Below are 21,761 nucleotides of genomic sequence, written 5' to 3'. Positions count from 1 at the left end.
TACCTCCCAAAGGCCCTCCTTCCCATTGGGGGCTAGGGTTTCATCGTGCAGATTGCAGGGGACAAAGGTTGATACTGCAGCAGTCCCCTCGGTCAGTGAATGGAGCCGCCGCTGCTGTGACTGTTAAACAGTAGGAACAAAGACAGGAAATGCGTTGGCAAGGGGGACCTTGTGCCCACCTTCACCCACACAGGACCGGTGGGCCTGAGCCGCACCCACTCCAGCAGCCCCACCTCCGCTCCCCAGTTGCCCTCCATGGGAGAGACGGGTGCCTCTCCTGCTCGTGCCACGATAGACCTTCCACCCAGGCTGTGGCTCTGCCTGAGGCCACGCCCAGCTGTCATTTTTGCATCCTGGGCTCCCGCCCTGCCCTCTCGGAAGGTCCTGACATTACCTGGCCCACTCCAGTGTCCTGACTCCCTGTTCCACTAGCTCTAATGGTGAGCACAGGCTCCAGGCCAGCTGAATGTGCCACCTCCCTGATCGACCCACTCCACACTTGCCCTGATTTGTCCTTCTTGTCCCTCTCCTCAAAACACTGTCTTCCACAGTCTGAAGTCCAGGCACAGGCCGTCTTGCCCACCTGCCTGCTGTCTCTGCCATGTCCCCAGGCCTGTTCCCTCACAAGCCCTGCCGCCCCTCCCCCATCCTGCCATCTGCAAGGCCCAGCTCAGGTGTCACCTCTTGGCCTCAGTCCCCTCCCCCGTGTTGGCTCTTCAGCACCTGTGTTCCCTGGGGGCTCTGAACATGACTTACCGGGCATGTGCTGTGCTCTTTAGACTTTGTATTTGGTCGCCTTGAACCCTTTCTGCTTACATAATTCTTCCTGTTTGGCAGGCTGTAACCATGATTTTCGGTTGTTCAAGTTCAGCTGGGACTGACCTACAGCCATGTTATTGGTGCCTTTGAAAATATGACCTGGAAAAACTGAACTTCCCGTTAGGTGATTGTGTACATGTCACCCCTGCTCCCAGCCCCAGACCAAGCTTTCAGAGAGCAGAGGGCCAGGACGATCACGTCCAGATTCCTCCAACCAACCAGGGGCACCTGATGGAGCTCCTGTCATGTAAATATACTGCAGGTTCCACAAAAGTGGGTCGAACCCGGCTGGGGGCACCCCAGGCAGGGGCAGAGTGTGCGTCTGAGAAAGCCACACAATCCCCAGAGGTTCAATTGAAAACATAGGTGACCGCACACATTTGCAGACAAGGGTCCAATGGCACCTTGGCAAGGGGTGCTTGGGAGCTGCCCTGGAGCTTGTTGGGCTTGAAGAGGACGGGCTGGAAGGCGCCCCAGCCCGGCTGCTCGCTCTCCACCGTGGAAGCTGTGTGCTCTGGGTCAAGTGCCCACCTGTGCCCACAGGCCCGCCATCGGTCACGTGTGAGCCAGATCGGATGTTCCATGGGTCCTCCCGGTGCTGCCGTGCTGACTCCATAGGTAAGAGTCCATCTCTCCAGCCAAAACCCGACTAAACAGCCCTGGGTCCCAGCCCTGGGATGACGCCGTGCCCTTGTCCTTTCTGCCTGGAACCCTCGTTGTGCGTGCACCCCTCGAGCCCCGCAGGAAGCTGCGCAGGAGCAAGGGTGCCACAAGTGGGCACGGAAGCTGGCAACCGCGAAAGCTTGTCAGGTCGACGATACTCGGTTTGGGAAACTACTGGACGGTACTTGGGAGCTTCTCAGCCAGAGGTGAAATCAGTCTCATTCGCACACCCAGAGGAGGGCGGGACTCGTGTGGCACCGCGTGTTGGATGGTGTGAAGAGGCCAAAGACGATCCCAAGGCGCCCCGCCTGGGCGCCACCGTGCCCGGTAGTTTGGGGAGCTTGCCGTTCTCTCCAGGTTCCCGAAGGGCACGAACAGAAGAGCTCTTTGGTTTTGGTTCCAGGAATTCAGCTCAGGGGGCTCTACCCCTGAGCAGCGCCTCCAGGTCTTTCTATTTTGATTTTGAAACAGGGTCTCACTAAGTTTGTTGCTGGTCTCTCTAAATTGCTGGGCATGGCCTCACATTTAGGATCCTCCTGTCTCAGTCTCCAGAGTCTCCGGGATTCTAGGCGTGCATCCCCTGGAGGGTGCCTGGCTGGACAAGCAGGCTGGGGGCGATGTCTCCGTGCAGGCCCTTCAACGGTAGCCAGGTGCCACGTGGGGGGCTGGGGGCCAGGGGACGAGGCGGGGGCTCCCTGTACCTGCCATGCAGTTTTACTCTTAAAAAACAACAACAACAACAAAAAAAAAAAAAAAAAAAAAAAAAAACATTTTTTAACATGGAGGAGGGACAGCTCCACCGTAGTGGCTGGTGGAAGGTAGCAGGGCGCAGGGCCCGGCGCCTCCCGGAGTGCGTCCTGAACACCTCTGGGGAAGCCTCCCGCTGCCCGGCAAAGTCTGCCTCCGCCCACCTATCCAGGCCCATGAGTGATTCACAACGGAGGCCCAGCCGCCAGGCCTGAGAGACCAGCGCAGGCAGCCAGCCTGCGGCTGGACTGGTCTGTCCCGCCACCGAAACCTGGATGCCACTGGGGTCTGGAAAAGGCAGCTGAGCGCGGGCTCCCGCCAGCCCCCGATTCCCTCGCTGTTTCCCACAGGGCTGTCCTCTGACCCTCGCCCTCGCCCGGAGCTCTGGGCAGCAGGACTGCTTCGCCACACTCGGCTCTGCGAGGTATGATTTGTATCCAGAGGCGGACTCTGCTCTCCCCAGCTCTGTCTGCCCATACTTGCCAAAGGCTATTGGGCACGTCTCCGTCTGCAGGTCCTGCCAGACCTGCTGTGAGCCGTTATAGGATCTACATAAGGATAAAAAGTTAATATGTGGCTGGACGCAGTGGTGCGTGCCTGTAATCCCAGAGATTCGGGAGGCCGAGGCAGGAGGATCACAAGTTTGAGGCCAGCCTCAACAATGTAGGGACTCCCTGTCTCATAATAAAAAGGGCTGGGGTGTAGCTTAGAGGTAGAGCACTCCTAGGTTCGCTCCCCAGTCCTGGGGGAGGGGATTTAATATAGGTGAGCAGTCACGTGCGTGGTCCTACCATCCGAGATCTATCCATAAAGGAGGGCCAAAAGCAAAACGTAGAGCCCCGCATCTCCACGGCTGCGGACGTGTGTGCCAGCTTTATAACTGGGCGTTCTGAAGCACTGCGGTGGGCAGCCCAAACCTGCAGATGGACTAAAACCCACAACGGTCCACATGCCGGATGCATCCCCAAAGAACCAAGATGTGGAGACGTTGTATCTTTCAAAAATACAGGTAAAGGACACCTCGTCGCTCCCTGAGGAGGTTTCCAGGTTCACGTACCCTTGCACAGTGTTACAGAGTCAGGACTGTGATAATGCACTTCGGAGTCAAATTTCACAAAAAGAAAAAGCATAAAATGAATTAAAGCTCTCTCAAGCGTCTTTCAGCAGTTTCTACCTCCAGTGTTGGGAATGATGCAAAAATGAAATACACAGCAGAGCAAATTGTAAAAAAGATGCAGACAATTTAAAATAGCAGAGGTAAACGGAGGAGGAGGAGCAGGGGAGAAGGGGAGAAGAAAATGGGACATAGAAGATGTGTCAGGTTGGTCCCATTGGTGGCACAGAGGCCCCTGAGAGAGGCCTGGCCCCGCTCACCAGCAGGAACTGCACCTGAAGTCTCACATCACGAGGAAGAGCTGCTTTCCTCTCTTGGAACACAGCTTCCCTTGGGGAACCCGTTCACACGCAGTTCCCATGTGGCGTTGCTCTCTTGGGAATTCCGAACCGATTCAGGTGAACATGAGCATCCTGTTAAACTTGCCCTTCTTCTGGCCCTGGGCCCACGCCATTTGGGGTACACCCAAGTGCACTCATACCCAGACCACCAGCCACGCCATTCCTAAGTGTTTTCCTATCCGACACAACTGTTCTCAAGCCATCGGTAACACCCCTGGCTCCTTGGAGTAAATGCTGCTTTGATTCCTTAAAAGCTCTTGGAATTTCATCTGCTGGGAGGAAAGTCAATGCAGATAAATAAAGCATTTTTTTTTTTTCTTTTCTTCATTTTTGGTGCTGGGGATCAAACCTGGATTTATTGCAAATACCTTGAAATTCACTTTATGGATCCTTGATCACACCTAAGTCTTCATTTGGGGATTTCATTGAAATACATGTTCTTTAGCAAAGTTTTGCAGATCTTCCACTAAGCATTTATGAAGTGCTTCACTTTTTCCAGGTATTAATACATAAAGGAAGGGCTAAGTTCAGCCAGGCACCATGATGCATGCCTGTAATCCTAGCGACTCAGGAGGCTGAGGCAGGAGGATCGTGAGTTCAAAGCCAGCCTCAGCCGTGGTGAGGCCTTAAGCAACTCGGTGAGACCCTGTCTCAAAGTACAAAATAGGACTGGGGGGTGTGGCTTAATGGTTGAGTGCCCCTGAGTTCAAACCCCAGTTCGCCCTTCAAAAAAAAGAAATGGCTAAGTTCTAGATTTTTTGTTTTAATCCAACAGGGGCATGAATTGTATATATGAGTTTTTTTTAAAAAATGGGGACAGTTTCAGAAGTGCCCTGCATTAAATAAAAGGAAGCTCGGGCTGGTTTTTCTGCTAAGCGGTAAGTGTTAGGAACCCCTCTTCTCTGACAGTCAAGTCCCTAACCAAGAAGAGCTCACCATTGCCTGGCTTTTGTACCTTGGAGGAAGCTGTGCATCAGACAGAGCCCTTGCTCAGAAGGTGGCCAAACCTGTCAGGTTCTTTTCCCCTTTAATGAAGGCCTCGTTCGGCAGTGCTGGGATCCACCCAGGCCCTCGGCTTGCTGCACCCCAGCCCAGAGAAGGGCATTTTTGAAGGCAGCCTGGTGTCAGTGTGAGAGGCAGGAGGAGGGGCTGAGCCATCTGGCCACCACCCTGCAACAACCAAAAGCCCCTTCCTCAGGATTCCCCTCTCCACCCTCCTTAGCCAGGAGAGGGAATTAAAATGGGAACTGTGGCTTGGGCATCTCACTTTCAGGACGTCACTATTCCCGATGGTACTCTTTCAGGACTGGGACCTGAGGGAGTTTGATTTGGGGAGATCCGGATCTTCTGGAGTCCCAACCCTCAGGATCGTGGCACTCAGGGCCACCTTCCAGGATTCTGATCAGCACCCACGTGTGAACGGCTCAGCAACAGGGAGCGCAGAGCCGGCCCAACACTGGCTCCAGCCCCCACTCCCCCAGCCGCCCATTCTCTCCTGTGCTGTCCCAGGGCGAGGGGCCTTGGGTTCACTGGGTTCAGCAACCAATGTCAGCAGCTAAATTCAGACCAGCAGACTAGAAGATGGTCCTCTGATTTTTTGAAATCTAATTTTAATCAGTATATATATCAATTTATACATGCATATATATAAATTTTATTCTTACTTAATATATAGAACCTATTCTTTCCATTTCATGGAACAGTGATTCTCATCACAAACCTGAAATCATGCCACAAAGTGGAGAAGATGGGTCACCACTGCCACCACCTCCAAGGACACTTGCTGGTGGCCTGCTGGTGGCCTGCTTCTGGCCATGTTGAGGGGGAGGGGAGGGAGGGCGCCCGCCAGCTCATCCTGCTCATTCTCACCCAACTCAGTACAATGTGCCTTTCCGAGTTCACCCAGACGTCGCCCCTGCCCAGCATCACTGATCGCCATGTGGTTTTCTGCCGAGTGGTGACGATTTTGTATTTAATGGTTCAAACGCTGGTGTCAAACGCTTTAACGGCTTGCACCGCTTCATGATGTAGAAATTCTGCCGTGGTGAGGGGACCGCGCTCTCAGTGACGGGCTCCTCGGCACTGGCTGCATGGCAGGCCACAGGGAACACAGCCCCTCAGCTTGACAAAGGGTGCTTTGCGTGCAGGCGGGACCGCAGGGTCAGAGCCCGCAGGGCGGGGCGTGGCGGAGGGCCAACAATTTTTAGGTGGTTGTTTCCATTTTCATTACACATGTGCAGTGCAGTCGTGCACAACTGGGAACGGACGCAAGCCCCAGACGCATCCCAGCCTCCGTCCAGTTAACCTGAATATTCAGGCTTTCTGATCTCCAGCCCATCTGGAGTCTGGTCTCTTGCACGTTTCTTTTCGGTCCCAGCTGTTCCTGGCGTCCCTCGGGGCTACTGCAAAGCCTTGCAGCCTCCTTCCATCCTGTCGCTGCAATCAGGACCGAAGGCTGCGTTTCCTGCCCTGGCTGAACCCAGGGCTCCGTGGAGACCGCCCGGCCAAGCAGGGCCCAAAGGGAAGGAAGTGGTTCACCCACTTCCGCAGCTTCGTGGGGTTCCAGGGTAGTTTGCTGCAGCCCGCAGGTGCCACAGGGCCGAGCGAGGTCCCTCCTCACTGCACACACCCGCCGGTGCTGGGCCTGGCAGGATGCCCGGCACAGAGGGTGCTCAGTTGCCATTGAATGAATGAACGGCCCACCCAGCTGGAAACGAGCTGGTGACATAACCAGCAAAGCCCAGGAGGACACAGGCAGGTGGCCAGTGGGGAGAGACCAGCTTCTTTACTGGGGGTTCCCAACGCTCCTGACCTCCCTCTTCAAAAACGACTTCTCTGGGGCCTGTCCCCTCTTCTGGGCCCTGCACATTATTAGGGTGGAAACTGTGACCGTGGCCCCTCGCAGGGCCCGGCCTGAGCTGGGACTCAGTGAGAGGCAAGGGAAGAGGTAGGTGGGATGCTCTGGAATGTGTCCCAGTATCCCTTCCACAAACAAGAAATCTGCCCTGCTTGTCAAGAAGCGAGAGCGTGCCCAACACCAGGAGCCCAGGACGCTGTGGCAGGAGCAGCCTCCCACCCGGGAGCAGCGGCCCCAAGCCTAGCTGCAGAGCAGAACTACCCCCAGAGCTTCAAAATGTGCAACGTGCAGGTCGTCCCCAGAACCGCGAAATCCCAGTCCCTGGGGGTGGGCCCCGCCGCTCATCAGTACTTCTGGAAGCTTCCCAAGTGATTCCAGTATGCAGGTGCTTCCTGCTGGATGGCGGAGGGTCTGGCTTCAGGGAGGAGCCTTTGCACCTTCAGCAAACGCCAGCGCGCCCCTGTCCTAGGCTGGAGGCTGTGACTACTGCCTAGTTGCAATCTCTGTCCTGTAAAATTAAGGATTTTTTCAAGTTCTCACTTATTTTCTGGTAGTAATTTCTTGTTTCTGTTTTTGCTTCTAAATATTTGATTAAATACAAGAATCTGGAAGCTGTTTTTCAAATAGCAAGCCTTCCCCGCCTCCCTGGAAGCTGTCCTGGAATGCCACACCCCTGCCATGCAGCACAAATGAGCAGCCACCTGCATGCACCCAGCACTGCCTGACGGGAACCGGGCCCCTAATCGTCGCTCTCCATCAGTCACGCGGTCGTGCGCCGGGCCCGGCGAGCCCTCCGCCTGCCCGGGACGCCGCCGGCCTCCCTCCTGTCCTCTCGGTGTCCAGCCCGGGACAGCCCCGCAGGGCGCGCACGCTGGCCACGCCGCAGGCAATGCGCCCGCCCCGCCCCGCCTGGTACTCGAGGCAGCCGAGGCTCCTGGGAAGCCGGAGTCCGGTTCTCGCCGACTGGTTCCACTACCTCGGTGTGATCGGTCGCCTCCCTCCGACGGTCTGGCTGCACCTCTGGCCGGTCCCTGCTGCCGGTCCTCTGGGGAGGTAGACAGTGCGCACCCACACTAACCAATAGTGACTTCAAGAATTTGTGGTAAACTGCTTCTGTGTCGTCCGTTAGCATCCCCCGCCGCGGGGAGCCTCACAGGAGCAAGACACACGGCATCATGCGCCCCTTCCTCCCTTTTTTTTTTTTTTTTTTTTTTGGTCCTGGGGATTAAGCCCAGGTGCTCAACCACTGAGCCACATCCACAACCCTTTTTAATATTTTATTTAGAGACAGGGTCTTGCTGAGTTGCTCAGGGCCTCACCGAGTTGCTGAGGCTGCCTTTGTACTGTGATCCTCCTGCCTCAGCCTCCGCAGCTCCTTCCTCCCCGCTGCTCTGGTGGCATGGCTCCCCTGACAGCCCTGTCCGGGAACCACCGGCTGCAGCAAGCGCTGGGTGAGCCGGCTCAGCTCCTGCCCCAGTCCTCAGTCCCTCACTGGGCCACTGTCCAGGGCTGCCAGCTCTGCAGGGGGCTCTTTGCCTCTGGTGTAAGCGGGAGCGGCTGCTGGCAGCAGCACATGGGCACCATGGGCAAAGCCAGAGCCGAGTCCCAGAAGGTCCTCTGCACCCTCCAGCCTTCCAGAAAGGGCCACGTCTGGGGTCACAAAATTCTTGACCACCACCATGAAGCCAGAGTTGACCTCAGTCTACACCAAGATGCTCTGAAGACTCTTGCACTTACTGCACACGGTCCAGCAGCCTCGGCTTCGGGTCACCATGTCCCTGCTAAAGCTACGCTCCTGTCATCCTGACCAGCCTGCTGCCTTTGACTCACTGCCAAGTTGCTTTCAATTCCCGAGACAGTTGTCAAAATGTCCGTGACAGTGGCTGCTGCCCCGACCCTAGCCTGCAGGTGTGGGCACGGGTTGCCGTCCATGGTCACAGGTGCCAAAGCCATGCAACCTGTCAGGACGCCAGGTGCAGCCAGGAGCCCCGGCTCCCAGGCCGGGCAGTGCGGGTAAGCTCTCCCATGTTCTTCAGCCTTGATTCCGCTGGGGAAGTGGGAGAGGAGGGGTTTCCACCTGCGACAGACCTCCACCCACGTGGACTGTCACGGGCCACCCTCAGGGCACACCCGCGTGCGCCCTCCTCAAGTGGGACAAGGGACAGCACAGGGGCGCCTTTGGGGACAGTGCTTCACATGATTAGCTTTCTAGCTCCGGGACAGGGTGGGCAGGGAGACGAAGACTGTCTGGGGATGTGAGTTCTCAGTGCACTGGGGGGCCCGCTGGGGGTCGCTGCTCGAGGTGGGGACACACAGGTCCAGGTCCTCTGCAGCCCGAGCCCTGAGTGGCCATCTGTCTACAGCTCAAGCAAGCCCTGTGTGCACCCTGCCTGGCTCCTAAGTGTCCCTGGCACTGATGTGCTGAAGCATTGCTGATGTTTGTCACCAGGTCTTTTCTTAGTAGATACACACATGTGTGCATGCATATGTGACTTGTACTTAGGTAATAAACTGAGCAATTATTTTTATTTCACTTTTGAACTTAATTTTTAGTATATGAATTGTACAAAAGAATGTGTTTCCATGGGACGTTTTCTTTTTTAAAATTTTGCGTCTGTTCTCTTTAGCTATACATGAGAGTGGAAGGCACTTGGACACATCACATACAGGGAGCGCAACTTCCTGTTCTTATGGTTGGACTGGAGGTGGAGTTACGCTGGTCGTGTATTCACATATGAACACAGGAAAGTGATGTCTGATTCCATGTGACACTGTCATACACGCATAGAAGGCACTTTGACGGTGTCCACCCTCCTGTTGTTCTCCCTTGTCCCCCTCCTATAAGGAAATGGCCTGCTGAAAACATATGGGAGCTGGGTGGGGGGTGCACGCCTGCAGTTCCAGTGATTAGGGAGGCTGAAGCAGGAGGATCATGAGTTTGAGGCCAGCCTTGGCAATTTAGCAAGACACCACCTCAAAACAAAGTTTTTTAAAAGCATGGGGCTGGGGGTGAAGCTCAGTGGTACAGCCCCCCTGGGTCCAATCCCCAGGGTCCAAACCAAACAAATAAAAACCTAAGAGGTACAGAGGAGTCGTCCTGATTTCCTTTTTTCACATGAAAAAGGGACCTGCCGGAAGTCCTGGTTGTTCTGGGGAGGACCAAGGAGGCTGGGGAGCAGGGTCTGGGGGAGACTTACTGCTTACTAGTGGTCCTTTTGTTTCCTTGGGTTTTATATCACTGTATGTATTTCAATTATTCCAAAAAATGAATAAAACAACTTGCATTTCCAAAGTGAAAGCTGGGCACCACCCACGACCACGTGCCACCTCCGTGTTCCGGTTGACAGTGCGGCCTGCTTAAAAACTGGAAGCGGACTTTTAGCAAGAACTGGTCCTTGGGGGTCGACTGTCTTCCCTGGAGCCCGGGCAAGCCTGAGAAGCAGGAGGTCCCAAGAAAGAGGGACCGAGGAGAAGTCGCGCAGGAAGTCCCCTCCACCGGCTCAGACCCCGGAACCTGAGCATCCGAGCGTCCCGCCAGCCAGCGAGGCTCCGAGGCCCAGCTCTCCAGGGCCTTTAGGATCGCCTCCTGGCTTCGCTCAGCTGGCATGTGGGCTCTGGCCTGTGCGGACGCCGCCCACGACTCCCCGTGGCGTGTGACCCAGCCGGACCGGGGTGTTCTGCCGCTGTCCCAGCCCAGCACCTGCGAGGCTCCGGGCTGGGTGGGAGGGAGGCCGAGGGTGGGTCTGTGGGCAGGAAGGCAGGACAAGCGACCAAGGCCTCCAAGGCGCTGTTGACGATGGCCTTGGCGTCCTCTGCTCCTGGGCTAGGTCAGCCGCGGCCTCAGGTGGACCCGCCAGCTGACTCCTCCGCAGGGAACCCGGAGGGACCTTCCGACATGTCCTCAGTGGCTCATGAAGAAAGGCTCCGCCGGGGTTTCCTCTGGGACGTCTCTGGCGTGGCAGTCGCCGCCCGAACCCGGAGGCCAGGCGCCCTGCCGCTGGCCGGCACAGGAGCAGGGACCCTGGGGACAGACCCGCCGCGCCGGCCCTCGGTCACCCGTCGGTGAGCCCAACCGCCCTTTTGCAGAGGTGCAGCCAGACCGTCGGAGGGAGGCGACCGATCACACCGAGGTAGTGGAACCAGTCGGCGAGAACCGGACTCCGGCTTCCCAGGAGCCTCGGCTGCCTCGAGTACCAGGCGGGGCGGGGCGGGCGCATTGCCTGCGGCGTGGCCAGCGTGCGCGCCCTGCGGGGCTGTCCCGGGCTGGACACCGAGAGGACAGGAGGGAGGCCGGCGGCGTCCCGGGCAGGCGGAGGGCTCGCCGGGCCCGGCGCACGACCGCGTGACTGATGGAGAGCGACGATTAGGGGCCCGGTTCCCGTCCGGGAGCTCGGCCGGGGGAGCGCGGCCCGCGAGCTGCGGGTCTAAGGCTGGCCCTGCCGCCCAGCTCTGCGCGAGAGGCCGGGCCGGGCGCGCCCCAGGCGCGGGTCAGGCAGGGCCCAGACGTCCTCCCCGCCTGCAGAGGTGGGAGGGCCGGGGTTGGAAGAGAAGGGGCGAGCTCGGGTCCCCAGATCCCTCGCCCAGCAGGCCTGGCGTCGACCAAGGCCGCCCTGCCCGGAAGCGGGTCTCGCCCGCGCGGACCTTGTCTTCTTTCGCTTTCTCGCTGCCTCAGCGCAGCCTTGTTCTTCCGCTCCGTTCCGGGAGGAGGCTGAAGCTGGAGGCGGAATGCACGGGCTCCACTCCTTCCTTCCCTCCTTACCGAGCGCAGGCCTGTGCCCGCGCGTTCTGGAGCTGGAGGTGACATGAACCAACCCCCAGCCCTGCCGCCCTGGCGCTCAGGTTCTAGAGACTCCCTGGGCCCCTCTCCCTGGGGTCACCTCTCCAGCTTGCTCCGAAACCTTCTCCAGGTCCACGCGTGAGGGCGCACACCTCTGTAGCCATCTGCCCTCCCCCCAAAAGGGCTTCACGAAGGGGCTGGCAAACCTACTTTTACGAATAAAAAAAAGGTTAGAATATATCAAAAATTTTAATGTCTCGAAAGTTTCGCCTCATTTTTGCCCAAAGATTTTAACCAAACGAACGGTGGCAAAACCCAGTGTTGGCCGGGGAGCTGGAACACTGGCCATCTCTAGGCTTCTGGCGGACAGCAGCCTGGCCATCCACTTCCGGAGTTTGACACTACAACTACATACTAGGTCCGCTGACAACCAGCCAGTAGCCTAGTGAGAGGCGCACAGAGGAACAGGCAGCGGGACTTACACCACGGTCGGCTTGGAAGCCCGCGAATGATCCCTCTGTCCATCTCCGGTCCTGAGAGGGGCACAGTCCAGTTCTCCTCCAGATGAGCGCCCCCTGGTGGCTGGTTAGCTCATTTTAACCAGGCAGGCAACACTGCACAGTGCTGAGCTGGATTGTGACTGTCCCCCACTACTGGGAGGTGGGAGCTCTGAGAGGTGAGGCCTGGCAGGAGGGTCTGGGATTTGGAGGCGTGTCCTCAACAGGGACTGTGGGACCATTCTTCTTGGCCCCTTCTTCTGGTTCTTTGGCTCCCTGGCCACAAGGTCCATGGTTTTGCTCTGCCACATGCTCCTGCCTTGCCCTGCAGCCTGGCCACAGGGCCAGCCAATCAGGTGAGCCAGAATAAACATTTCTCCTTATAAACCCAGGCCTCGGGTATTTTGTCATAGTGACGGAAGACTGACTGACAGTCACCCTGGTTTACTTTCTCCTGTTGCAGCTTCTTTTGTTGCTCAAAGATCACTTTAAAGGTATCTTCAATATAATTTGACAAAAATCACCCCTGGTACTACCACAACCGAACTAACAATTTTATTCCTTCATTAGTTTCCAAATGCATACTATGTTTCACATGACTTTTATATTTATGACTATGTCCTAATTTTTTAATTAATTAATTTATTTATTTATTTTGGTACCAAAGATTGAACCCAGGGACACTTAACCACTGAGCCACATCCCCGGCCCTTTTTATCTTTTGTTTAGAGATGGGGTCTCACTGAATTGCTTAGGGCCTCACTAAGTTGCTTAAGCTGGCTTTGAACTTGGGATCCTTCTGCCTCAGCCTCCAAAGTCACTGGGATTAAGGGTAGGTGCCACCACACCCAGTTCTTAAGTTTTCTATTTGTTCTTTTTAGTTATACATGATGCAGAATGTATTTTGACATATCTTACGTACATGAAGTATAACTCCCCATTTTTGTGATTGTGCATGATGTGGAGTTACACTGGTCATGTGTTCATATATGAACACAGGAAAGTTATGACTGATTCATTCTATGTCTTGCCTTTTCCCATCTCCCCTCCATTCCTTTCATTCTCCTTTCTTTAATTCAGTGAACTTCTATTCTCCCCTCACCCCACCCCCTTATCGTGAGTTAGCATCCACGCATCAGAGAGAGTGTTTGGCCTTTGTTTTTTTGGGGCCTGCCTTCTTTCACTTAGCATGATCATCTCAGTTCCATCCATTTACCCGCAAATGCCATAATTTCATTCTTCTTAAGGTTGGGTAATATTCCATTGTGTATGTGTACCACATTTTCTTTATCCACTCATTTGTTGAAGGGCACCTAGGTTGGTTCCATAGATTAGCTATAGTGAATTGAGCTGCTAAAAACATTGAGGTGGCTGAGTCACTGCAGTGGCTGATTTAAGTCCTTTGGGTATGTGCCGAGGAGTGGGATAGCTGGGTCAAATGGTGGGTCCTGTCAAGTTTCCTGAGGGATCTCCACCCTGCTTTCCAGAGTGGCTGCACCCATTTGCAGTCCTGCGTGTGCTAGTTTGAAAGTAATATTATACGAACGTTTCCATATTGCTGAAGACTTGTCACAGCTGTTACTTTTGATGAGCGTGTGCTCTTGTGTGAAGAGGAGATGGAGCCTTGTGTTGAGAGACACTCCTGAACACTGGAGTCTTCGCCTTTTCCTTATTGGTTAGGTCCTCTGTAGAATGTCACCCCCTGGTCCTTTCTTGCCTCCCCTTGAACAGTGATGGAGCCGTCATTCACAGGCTCCCATGACCCCCACCCCTTCACTTGGCTTCACGCAGGGGCTGGGAGCTGCTTCCATCTTTGAACTCTACGAAGGAAACATTTGCTGTTGTAGTATTTGCAACGTAACAACCGCGAGGGTCCCAGGGTCTGCATGTCTCTTCCCCCATCCACCTGGCTTCCCAGGGAGCCGTGGTTGCCATTTTCTCTCAGAAAAGACTTATTGCTTCTGTACAGTATTGCTAACATTTATTTTTTTGGAACTTTAAATTGTTTTGATGCTGTTATGAATAGTATCTTTTAATGTGACATTTTGTAACTTGTTTTCTTACTCCATAGAAATAGTATTCATTTTTAATATTCCTCTTGGGCTTTTCTGAATTTTTGCTGATAGAATAGTTATTGAATGAATAATTCATGAATAAATAATGCTGTTTCCCCACAACATCTCTGTGCTTATTTTTCTTATTCTGGGTCTGGGCCTTATTGAGTTAGCTAGAATTCTTAAATTGCTTTATGCGGTGGAATTGACTCCAGCATCTCACTGTTGGCAGTTGGATTACAAAAGCCACTCTTCATCATGATGTGGTGTATTTTATTCCCATCTTAAAAATCTTTATTTGGATGAAGTGCTGAATTTTCAGACTCTAATCAAATGATCATAATTTTCCTTTTTTATTTATGCCATGGATATAGTACATTATGTGCATAAATTTCCACAAATTGAATTTTCCTTATATGCTGCGAAAACCTCAACTTGGTCACTGCAGATTTTTGTATCAGTATGTTACAGATTTATGTTCTCTAGCATTTTATTCAATATGTTCATTTGATAGAGTCATAAATGAGATTAAGCCAAGGTTTTCTTGTGATTGCAGTGTATCATTAGTGTTATGTTTGCTTCATGGACTATATACTCAATAACACCAAGCTTTTCCATTTTTTGTGACAATTTATACTGCACAAGAATTGCTTATTTCCTGAAAGCACAAAAGAACTTACCAGGGACAACCAGGAATTTGCAGTTTCACATATTTATGGAATGTTCTTATTTTTAAAAATTTTAAATTTGTTCTAGTTAGTCATACGTGACAGTAGATGCATTTATTCATTTTGATAAATCATACATAAATAGAGTATGATTTCTCATTTTTCTGATTGTACATGTTGCAGAATCACATCGGACATGCAGTCACACATGCATATGAGGTATAATGTCTATTTCACTCTACTGTCCTTCCTATCCCCTACCCCCTTCCCCTCCCTTCACTCCCCTCTACCTAAAGTAACTCTGTTCTCTCCGCCCCACATTGTGAATTAACATCCGCATATCAGAGAAAATATTCAGTCTTCAGTTTTTTGGGTTTGTCTTATTTCGCTTAGCAGGATATCCTTCAACTCCATCTTTTTACCAGCAAATGCCAGAATTTCATTCTTAATGCAAGTAACAACTGAGTCCGTTCCTCCTCCCCCACCCACGGCCTCCCTCTCCACCCTGCCCCATGCCTATTCTTTTTTGAAGATCCTAAAACCTGCAAGAAAGTCCTTGATCTCTCCAACTATGCTTGGGCATTGTTTTCTGCGAGCAGATTATTCTCATGCTCTTTGAACAGGGGTCCCACAGATGCCCCTGTTATGGTTCAGACATGAGATGTCCCCCAAAAGCTCATGTCTGAGACAATGCAAGAGAGCTTAGAGGTGAAAGGATTAGATTGTGAGAGTGTTAGCCTAATTAACCGGCTGCTAGGGATTGTCCAGATGACTCCACAGTGCCAGGCTGTGGCTGGAAGGGGCTGGTCAGTGGGGTGTATATTTTGTCCTTGGTGAGGGTAACGTCTCTCCCCTCACCTCTTTCTACTTCCTGGTGCCAAGTCCCCCCAGCTGCTGTCCTCTGCCAACGCATTTCATCGCCATGATGTCCTGCCTCACCTCTGGCCATGTCCATGGAGTTGGCCATCTATGGACTAAGACCTCTGAAACCGTGAGAACCCAAATGAACTTTTCTTCCTCTACTTGTTCTTGTCGGGTCTTTTGGTCACAGGCGGGGAAAAGCTGACTAAAACACGCCCAGGGGTCAATAAATACAGGTGAAGATGCTTAACGTCGTTAGCACCAAAATGCACGTTCAGCCCATTGGCTGGAGACCAGCTCACTGACCGACTTGGAGAAGGAGAGAGGACACCTGTGGAGAGGGCCGCATGGCGGGAATGTGGGAAGGCTGGCTGGAGGAGCTCTGAGCCCGGGGAGCCCGGCATCAGCACCCACCTCTAGAAGCACCTGCACGGTCACGGTGGAAGGCGCACAGGGAGGAACAGGCGAAGGCGTCCTCCGGGCGCACAGGACGGAAACGCCTGCAAGCGTCCCTGTGGGAAGACCGCACGTTCACAGTCTGCACGCTCACCTTCGCTGGCACAGAGCAAAGGCGACTCTGTGCCGCTGACCCGGAAGGAGGCCCAGGATGCAGGTCAGCAAAGGAAGCCAGAGGAAACCGGCCTCTCAGTGTTTAAAAAGTATTATATATGTGATGTAGGACTACAGAACATTCTGGAAGGAACTCCACCAATCAAACGGGCTTACCGCCCCTTGGCTGATGGGCAGTTCACACCGGTACTTTCCATTCTTCTGTCCTACTGAATTTTGCTATAATAATCATGTGTTATTTTATAATAAAACCCAATAAAATAAAAACCACCTCATAAAGAGCCAGATGTGGTGGCACACACTGCATTAGTCAGGGTTCTCTGGAGGAACGAATGGACAGGAAGTATGATTATAAAAGAGGATTTATTAGATTGGCTCACACGACCAGAGCTGGACAGTCCACCATGGCCGTCTGCAGCTGGAGAGCCGGAGGAACCAGCAGCTGCGCAGCCCAAGAGGCCGAAGCCCCAGAACAAGAGGGAACAGTGCTGCCCTAGTCCCAGACCAAGGCTTCTGGAAACTCCCTGGAGAATCCCTGGCAGAGTCCGCTTTGAAGAGTGAAGAAGCGGAGACTCCGATATCCTCAGAGGATGGAAGCAGCGATCAAGAACCTGCTCAAGTAGAGTCCGCACCTGGCGCTTCCTTGTTCTTCCGGCTTCTATTCCATCCCAGCCACCATCCTATTGGGCGGTGCTGCCCCTGCTTAGGGAGGGGCTTCACTTCAGTTGGCTACCCCGCGTGCCAATCATTCCTAGACACGCCCTCATGGACACACCCAGAGGCCTCTTAATCATCGGCATCCCTCCATCCAACCAAGTTGAGGATTCAGATCGACAGGTCCACACCCATAGCAGCCCTGTGGGAATCAGCAGCCCTCGTGGGAGGCGGGCAGGAGCGGACGGGGCCTCGCCTGCACTGTGGGAACCCGGATCCCCACATTCAGGCCCGAGTCCTTCCCACTCTCCATCACAGGTCCAGGTGGTGCACTGCCATCAAGAGAACTGGCTGAGGATGGAGAGGGTCACCGGGCGGGGGCCTCCAGCGGGTGCCACAGTGCCACTGTCTCCGAGGGCGCCCTGGTGCTACTCTCGCTGCAGGTGGCTGCGGGTCTTGGTCCAGAAGAGTTGCAGCTTCATCCTCCCCAGAAATCAGAAATGTGAGAGCCCCTTACACTTCTCCTCTTGATCCCCAGAAACTGTTTTTGATATGTCACCTGGCGGAAGGACTGTGCAGATGTCATCACAGTTACTAATCAGCTGACCATAAGAGGAAGGGCCACCTGGGTGGCCCTGGGAAGAAGACAGGCAGAGCAGAGGGCGAAGCGATCTGCCGCGGGAGAGGATGCGAGTCCCGCTCTGGAAGCCTGGGAAGGAAAGGGTTCTGCCAACCCGTTCCAACAAGACGGGAGCGGTTTTCTCCCCACGACCCCGACCTGTCAAAAGCCAAGACAAGCTTGGGAACCGGCCGAGCTGCACGGGCTTCTCCCCCTACAGTGCCGGGACGGTCGGGAGCGCGGGTCAGTCAAGTGGCTAAGTTTGCGGTGTGATTAGACATCCACAGAAACAAGCAGCGAGGGACAAGGGGCCTTCAAGAGTGTGACAATGTCTCACGTCTCCATCAGGGAAACAGGTAAGACTCCAAATCTTCACCAGGCACCGTGGTAAGTGTGCAACAATTAATTCAGCTGTATACTTGATATTCTAAAACCCAGTTAAAAATGTAATGAGCAAACAAGTCATTATCCTTAGCTGTTAAATTGTAGTTCTGTGGCAGTATGGGCAATGTGGTCATAGAGTTTAATTTCTTAAAAAAAAAAAAAAACAAACTCTGTTTTTGATTTTCTTTGTAGACTGGTCCATGATTGTATTTTTACATCCCAGATTTTTTTTTTTAATCCTTCTCTGATTGTGAAGAACAAATTTATGGGTATAAATCAGTTTTGAATGGCACTACAGGGTTAACGTCCCTAATCTGAAATCCAAAATTCCAGACTTTTGAGTTACCAACGTCACGCCCAACAAGGAAATTCCACAGAACGAAACTTGTTTCATGCACATTTTTTTAAAAAAAAATTATATAATTACTCAGGCTTTGGGTATAAGGTGTATATGAAATATCAATAAATTTCATTTTTAAACTTGAGTCTCACGCATGAGACCTCTCATTATGCATATGCAAATAGCCCGCATCCAAAAAGCTCTGAAATCCACGCATAAAGGTGTTGAAACCTGAATATAGGAAGAAATGCTTACTTTCCTTTTTTTCTGGATCTGTGGGGGGAGGGGCTTCCGGGAGAGCCACCTCCCCACCCTCCCCCTCTCCCGAGGGAGGAAGAGCACTTGGGAATTTTGGAGGAGGGTGGGGCCATCCACAGCTCCGCCCTCGCCTCCACCTTCCCGGGGAGCTGAGCCAGCCTTTCCTTCTGCTCCTCTGAGTTAGGCGCTGGGGGCTGCTTGCCCAGGGCCGGCAACTGCCCCTGTGTTGGGTGAAGTGGCCACACTCCCGCATGACCCACGGAGCAGCGACCTCCTTCTCCAGCAGCTCCGTTGGTGGCATTTTGATCCCCTGCCTCATTCTTGTGGCTATCTGGCTTGTGGTGTGGACCAGCAACTGAGAAGCACAGAGTCCATGGGGCGAAATAAAACCCAGAGACCGTGTTGCCAGAGTTTGAATTCCAGACTTGAGCTCTGGGTTACGAAGGTTCCGTGAAGTCACACACTTGGGGCTCACAGGGCTGGGTGGCCTTGTCCTCATGTGTGGCTGCTTTGAATACAGCCAGAATATATACATGTAAATAGTAGTAGATCTTATCAATGTCGGTCCCCTTGGCCTTAGTAACCAGGTGCATCTGGGACAAAGCATCTGTGACAGGAAAGAACAATGCTAGGGTCTTTTGAGTATTCATAGATCGGTAAGTGGGGAGCAATTATTTTCTCCTTTTATAGAGTTTCTCCACCATGGTTGAACGAAGCGCTTATTCTTTTTTTGTACGGGGGATTGAATCCAGGAGTGCTCTACCACTGAGCTACATGCCCAGCCCTTTATTTTTATTTTGAGACAAGGTCTTAAAAGGAATAAAGTTGCTCAGGAGGCTGGCCTCAAACTTGTGATCCTCCTGTTCCAGCCTCCCTAGTCAGTGGGATTGCAGGTGTGTGCCATCCAACCTGGCCACATTCAACCCTTTTACTACACATTTGCTGTAGGGACTGGTTGTGTACAGGGACCACCTCTAACTTGCTAGTTTAAGAAACAAAAGACTTGTAAATGGAAAGTATACAACACTGCCAAAAGAACATGGGGAAAAAAGACATACGGAAATGAGAAGATCATTGTTCATAAATTGGAAAATTTGATGTTGTTTAGATGTTAATGCTCCCTAAAGAGATCTGCAGATTCAATGTGGTCCCTACAAAAATCCTAATAAAGGTTTTGCAGAAATAAAAAATTCTGTCCTAAAATTCATAAGAAAATGTAAAGAACCCTGAATAGTTAAAACAATCTTGAAAAGAAGAACAAAGGTGGAGGACTCGTACTTCCTGATTCAAAATTGACTGCAAAGCTACCAGAAAACTGCATGGTACTGACATAAAGGACAGACCGTCAGTCATGGAGTAGAAGAGAGAGCTCAGAAGGAAACCCTCGACAAAAAGTTAGATATCTTCTTAATATTCTGCAAGAAGATATCTAACTTTTTGTCGAGGGTTTCCTTCTGGAGTTACTCCACATGCAAAAAGTAACTCAAAGTGCATCAAAGACCCAAGAAAAAATTGATAATTCCATAGTTCAGCTATTGTGAGTTGAGCTGCTGTGAACATGGATGTGGCTGCGTCACTATAGCATGCTGATTTTAAGTCCTTTGGGTATAAACTGAGGAGTGGGATAACTGGGTCAAATGGTGGGTCCATTCCAAGTTTTCTGAGGAATCTCCACACTGCTTTCCATAATGGTTGCACCAATTTGCAGTCCCACCAGCCATGTATGAGTGGACCTTTTCCCCCACATCCTCACAGACATTTATTGTTGCTTGTGTTCTTGATAACTGCCATTCTGACTGGACTGAGATGGAATCTCAGAGTAGTTTTCATTTGCATTCTTCTGTCCTTCAGCAGATGAATGGATAAAGAAATTGTGGTATATATACACAATGGAATATTACTCAGTCTTAAAGAAGAATGAAATTCTGGCATTTGCTCATAAATGGATGGAGCTGGAGAATATCATGCTAAGTGAAATAAGCCAGTCCTCCCAAATCAAAGGCCAAATGTTTTCTCTGGTATGCGGATGCTAATTCACAATAAGCAGGGAGGTAGGGAAGAATAGAGGTACTTTAGATTAGGTAGAGGGGAGTGAAGGGAGGGGAGGGGAAGGGGTAGGAAGGACAGTAGAATGAATCAGATGTTATTACCCTGTGTGCACACACGACTACATGACCGGTGGGATCCTACATCATGTGCAACCAGAAGTATGAGAAGTTGTACTCCATTCATGTATGATGTGTCAGAGTGCATCTGCTATCATGTATGACTGATTAGGACAAAATTTTTAAAAGAAATAAATTGATGAAACTCTTAGCAGAAAACAGGGCAAAAGCACCATGGAACAGGACTTGGTGGTGCTTTCTTGTGTATGACACCAGAGACACAGATCACAAAAGAAAAACAGAGAAACTGGACTTTATGTAATCTACAAACTTGTGTACCGAACGACGCTGTCAGCAGAGCCAGATGGTGACTTCCAGAATGAGGGAGGACCTTGCAGATCACGTGTCTGCCTCAGGATTGGTATTGAGAATATGGAGAGAGCTCCCAACTCATCTGCGGCTGAAAATCTCACCCCACTGAAACCCGGGATTCAGCTAGACAGCCCTTGAAAGTAGACACTTGGGGCTGGGTTGTGGCTCAGCTGTGGAGTGTTTGCCTAGCACGCCCTGGGTTCGAATCTCAGCACCGCATAAAAATAAATAAAATAAATGTCCATCAGCAACTAAAATAATAAAAATTTGAAAATAAAGAAAATGCCCTCCTCCAAAAAAGAAAAAAAAAAAAATGTAGACACGTGAGCAGCCAATAGGCACGTGAGATGCTCAGCACCACTAAAGACAACGGGACGCAGCCAAATCACAGGAGAGCACCCTGCGCCTGGCAGCACGGCTAGTGCTGGAAACAAGAGAGACAGCAAGTGCTGGTGGATGGGCAGAAACAGGACCGCCAGTTACCAGGATGTAAACTGGAGCAGCCTTTACGGAAAGGACATGCCGGTTCCTTTCAAGACAATTGAAAGCAGAGTTAGCATTTGACCCAGTGACCCTGCTTCTGGGTAAACACCAAGAGGAGGTGCAGCCTGGGTTCAAGGAGACGCCTGCTCCCCACGGAAGCAGTAGGTCTAACAGCCTCCGCATGAAGCCACCTAAATATCCAGGAACACGCCTGCAATACCAGGCACTGGGGAGCTGAGGCAGGAGGATGGCGAGTTCAAAGCCAGCCTCACAACCTAGGCCCTAAGCAACTCAGTGAGACCCTGTCTCTAAATCAAATATTAAAAAGAACTGGGCATGTGGCTCAGAGGCGAAGCCCCTCGGTTCAATTCCCAAGAAAAGAAAAAAAGGGGAAGGTGGTATCTGCATACCACAAATCATATTCCAATGATGGCGAATCCTGCTACCTGCCCGCGGGTGGACCTGGAGGCCACGCTGATATCTGACAGAAGCCAGGCACGGAAAGACAAATAGCACGTGATCTCGCTTCAGCGTGAAATCGCAGAGTCCAGCCCAATGAAGCCGGGGGTGGAGGTGGT

This window comes from Sciurus vulgaris (assembly GCF_902686455.1).
Source record: "Sciurus vulgaris genome assembly, chromosome: 5".
Taxonomy (NCBI): domain Eukaryota; kingdom Metazoa; phylum Chordata; class Mammalia; order Rodentia; family Sciuridae; genus Sciurus; species Sciurus vulgaris.
This window is presented reverse-complemented; position numbering follows the sequence as displayed.